Below are 4943 nucleotides of genomic sequence, written 5' to 3' on the forward strand. Positions count from 1 at the left end.
TATAAAAGATTTTTTTTAAGTGATACATAACAAGGAAGGACCCAATCTTACTGAGCCTGCGGGCAAGCTTGAGAAGACAGCAGATGCCACCACACCATGGCTGGCCCGGCCTATCACAGAATGGCTTGATTGAGGCCAGTTGCAAAACCCAGCCCTCCCATGATTGTGTCTATTTGGAAACAGCTTGTTCCAATGCAACACTTTCTGGACTCTTTGGAAGCACCTCCTCCCGCAGTGGAAACCCATGAGTAGCTCTTTGCTTTATTCAAAGGATGACGTGAGCGCCAAGGAACACATCAGCAGGTGCCACAGCAGAGCTCATCGCTATATAGACCACGTCACTGAAACGTTGTCGTGAAGGCCAGTGTATCCCTCTCCCTCGCCCACTCCCTGGAGTAAGATTTACAGGGCTGGATCCCATGTTTGGGGGGGGGGGGGGAGAGAATAAGGAGGAAAGGTTACACCAATAGGCCTTAAATCCCAAATGAGATGCACAGCTGCATATATATGTACACACACACACACACTTTATTTTCAAGTTCCTTATTTTTTTTTAACATCTAGATGGTAGAAAATGCACAGGCACAGATAGAAATGAACAATAAGGTTACATTCTTGCAGGCAGTCAAATATACAGATCATTGCTTGGGCAGCAAGGGGAAGTTCACTTGCAGCAGCTGCATTTCGTGGCAGGTTGCCCTTTGCAGATGCAGCCCTGAGCACATTTGGTGCAGCCGACCGGGCAACAGGAACAGCAGCCTGGGTGGGGAAGAAAAGGAATAAAAGAAAGCTTCGTGAGTGGGACCACGGAGGACAGCAGAACGGAGAGAAAACTGAACTTCATGCCTCTCTCTAGCAGTCGCAGCCTTAGGCAAATTTGGGACTGTCTGCCAAGTCACACCCTACGTGGCGAGATCAGCTGTAATCTGCCTTGCAGATCCACTATTAGATCAAACCAAAGATTCACTGTAAGAAACTCTGCAAGTAAGTCACATTTCCAGTTCTCAATCCTGAATCCAGTAGGGCTTAGATAGGAATCTCCTGCCCACAGTTTCCTCCTCCTCCGCTGATCCGCTCTCATTTCTTATCAAAGCCAGATAAGAGTAACAACCTGATCTGGGCTCATCTACACCTACCTGGAAGAAACCTCAGCAGACAGACTCTCCTTGCACGCCTTTTGCAAACTATTTTCTGACGGATACGCTCAAGTTCTGTAAGATACTTAGGAAGTCGCTTTGAGGGTGGGGCTGGCTAAAAGGAGCAGCAGCTAACCAACACAGCAGACTTTCCGTTTTTGAGATAGGCCCTTTCACAGGCAACTTGCACTACATTAGCTACATTGGCACTCTTAGCAAGGCACAAGAGCAGGGACTCCGTGCCCTGATTCACTTCAGCTGCAGAGTTTGTGCTACTGTTTCAGCTGCAGCTGTTTCCGCCCTACTTTATACTCCACAGAAAGTCTTTGCCAGAGAGCACACAAGAAGGGCTCGTGAAGGATGCTCAAGGAGGAGAGCATCTCTAGGTCGACCCTGTCCAAGAACGGTCCTTTCCCCATTTGCTTTTTAATCAGGGCTGCTTAGAACTACAGCTGCTCTTCAAATGGGAGAGCTGTACAGCTTTACATATGAAATGCTTACGTACATTTCATATACGTTAAATTAGTTCAGAGGAGTTAGCTGTGTTAGTCTGTAGTTGCAAAATAGTAAAAAGTCCAGTAGCACCTTTAACCAACTTTATTGAGAGCTGTGGTTCTCGAAGGCTTATGCCTCAAAAAAGTTGGTTAGTCTTAAAGGTGCTACTGGACTTCTTAAATTTGTTGAAACAGTGACAGCAGCCCTGCAAGGGAAGTCATTGTCAGCAGCCCAATATAGCAGCTACGGGGCCAGCCAAAGCTCATCTGAGTGAGCCAGAATGATGTAACGGTTAGAGTGCCGGATTAGGCTCTGGCAAACCCAAGACTGAATCCCCATTCTGCCACGGATGCTCACTGGGTGACCTTGGCGCAGTCACCCTCTTCTCAGAGTAACCTACCTCTCAGGGTTTTTGAGGGTAAAATGGATAAAGAGGGGGATTCAGTATGCTCTCCTGAATTCCTTGGAGGAAAGAAGAGCAGGAAAAAATGAATTAAGTGCATAAGCTCACAGCAAACTCGAGGTTTGCACTGAGGCTTCCCAATTCAAAGCTCAGTCACTACCAGCTCCTTCAGGGCAAACTGAAGTTTTATTGCTCGCCTAGAAACCCTACGTTACTTGGCATATTAAGCAGATATTAAAGTCACGTCAAGCAACAGTTCTTGTAGTTTATTGCTTATGGAAATGAATTAGGGGTGCAGAAAATGTTTGAGAAGGTGTGCAAATTACATCCAGACCTTTCCCTTCTCATCACTTCTGTGCAACATAGCTGCTCTATGTTGGTGCCTCCCCCAATGTGCAGTCATGCACACATTGCAGGTACTAACAGTGTACCAGTTCAGTTTACCCATGCAACACCTCAAGGAAGGTCACACAGTTAACTGCCATAGAGCGCACAGAAGTTGCCAGCTGGCTTTTTAAAAAAGTCCTTGCACAAATTTAATTGGGCAGAGCACCAAAAACCAAACCCAGAAACTCACTTTTTCGGCACGATTTGCACTTGCAATTTTTGCACTGACAGTTGTTGCCGCAGCTGCAGACACCACCTGCAATGGGACCGGGAGAGAAAAAAAGCATTAATGTCACACACACGACCAAAATGGGAGTTTCGGTTCAGCATCACTGCTGCGTGTTTTTTATCCTCCTTGACAAAGCAAGTCTGGGAAGACCTTCAGGAATGTAGAGACCTAATCCTGGGAAACAGAATATAAGCAGAGGAAAAGGTTGAGAAGCAACTTGACAAGGATCTGAGTCCAGTAGCACCCGTAAGACTAAGAAAAATTTGTGGTAGGGTATGAGCTTTCGTAAGCCACAGCTCACTTCTTCAGATAGGAGCTGTGACTCAGGGAAGCTCATACCTTATACAATTTTTTTCCATCTTACAGGTGCTACTGGACTCTTGCTCTTTTCTGCTGCTGCAGACTAATAGGGCTACCCATCTTGAAGGATCTGAGCGCTCCTGGAGGAAGTGGGACCAGGACCGGTTGCTTTGTACCAACAGAGATATTGCCGAGTACATCTTTGAAAGAAGAGACGGCACTTTGAGCCAGGAAGAAAAGCAGGGGGAAACGTTTTAGTAAGTCAACATAATTCAAAGCGTGCAATCTTTGACACAATTTGGCCAGCCAATAGAAGACCGCAACTTGGTGCAGTCGTCCGCCACGCTCTTAGGATACCTGGATCGCCCAGAAGAAAAGCAAAAAATGAAGGCGCCTGAACCAGAGGCGGCCGCTGGTTTCCCTCTAAGCACCTATTTTGCTAAGGCGCATCGGCTAGAGACACTGTCACCTGCCTCTCAAGTAGACCAGCCTGCGCAAAAGCAAGATGATGCATCTGATGAAAAGAGTCCAGTAGCACCTTTAAGACTAACCAACTTTACTGTAGCATAAGCTTTCGAGAATCACAGTTCTCTTCTTCAGATGCTCTTCTTCTTGCATCTGACGAAGAGAGCTGTGACTCTCCAAAGCTTATGCTACAGTAAAGTTGGTTAGTCTTAAAGATGCTACTGGACTCTTTTCTATTTTTGCTACGACAAACTAACACAGCTAACTACTCTGGATCATACAACCATGGAAAGCATCTGACAAAGAGAGCTGTGGCTCTCCAAAGCCTATGCTACAGTAAAGTTGGTTAGTCTTAAAGGTGCTACTGGACTCTTTTTGATTTTGCAACTTTACTGTAGCATAAGCTTTCGAGAATCACAGTTCTCTTCTTCAGATGCTCTTCTTCTTGCATCTGACGAAGAGAGCTGTGACTCTCCAAAGCTTATGCTACAGTAAAGTTAGTTAGTCTTAAAGGTGCTACTGGACTCTTCGCTATTTTGCAAAAGCAAGAAAGCGCCATTACCGCTCACGCAGGGACAGTCTTGCGCGTCCATCCTCGGCTCAGCTGGATCCGTTCGGCGGCTACTGGGAGAGTGAACGCGCAGGCGACGATTGCGCCGCGCCCGGCCGCTCTTTATGCCGGCGCTGGAGCGCAAGGGCGGCGCCTCCGCGCCCGGCCCCCAAACAAAACCGCCCGCCCGCCACGCGCCTCCGAGCGGGGGCGGCACCCGCCGCGGGCCAATGAGGGCGCGAAGGGCCGCGCCACGCCCCCCTTTGCACCCCGGCGGCCGCGGGGGCGAGGCGGGGCGGCTGGCCTGGCGCGCTTTGCCGGCCGTGCGCACTGGCGCTGGCGGGCCGATCCTGCGCGTGACTCCCCCCCCCCCCCCGCGTCGGGCTTAGAGGGGAAAACTCGGTGGTCTACTCTCGAGGCGATCGCTTACCTTACAGGATAGGGTCGCAAGAGAATTCCGAGCCCACCCTGAGCTGCAGCCTGCGGATCTGTAAACGCGGCCCAGGCGTGTCGCAGCGACCCTCTCGAGGGGGTTTCAAGGCGAGGGGCTTCAGAGGTGCTTGGCCGCTGCCCGCCTCTGCAGAGCGGCCTTGGGATTCCCTGGTGCTCCTGCACCCAAGCAGGTGGTGTCCCCATCCAGCCATGGCGGACGCTGCTTGGGCTGTCTGGGCCAAGGGCCAGGTCAGCCCTGCCTTGCCGCGCGAACCTGAGTCTATTTGATGGAGTTGCAAAGGGTGTTGGCTACTCCTTGGTAACATTTTAGGGTTGCTGGCACCTGTGTCCAGAAAAGTGTGGCTTTTAATATCAGTGCACACCTTGCCCCCATTTTCCCTTGGACTCGTTTTCCTTACTCCTGGAAATTGGTTGGAACAGAAAGCACTTCTGAGAGCAGATTGCCTGAGTCAAATGTGGCTTTCATGTACCAGCACCTCTTATTATTAAATACGTTCAGGGGATTCTCCAGGGAAATTGACACCA

The 4943-nt window shown here is 49.6% G+C and overlaps 1 long non-coding RNA gene across 1 annotated transcript; it reads right to left on the reverse strand.

Moving 5' to 3' along the window:
• Positions 1-515: 515 nt before the first annotated feature.
• LOC129344036 (uncharacterized) lies at positions 516-4114 on the reverse strand. The gene is made up of 3 exons (XR_008598359.1): positions 3978-4114; positions 2612-2677; positions 516-759 (listed from the first exon to the last, which is right to left on the reverse strand). It is a non-coding gene; the product is annotated as an uncharacterized LOC129344036 (long non-coding RNA).
• Between the last annotated feature and the right edge of the window lie 829 nt (positions 4115-4943).

This window comes from Eublepharis macularius, chromosome 16 (assembly GCF_028583425.1).
Source record: "Eublepharis macularius isolate TG4126 chromosome 16, MPM_Emac_v1.0, whole genome shotgun sequence".
Classification (NCBI taxonomy): domain Eukaryota; kingdom Metazoa; phylum Chordata; class Lepidosauria; order Squamata; family Eublepharidae; genus Eublepharis; species Eublepharis macularius.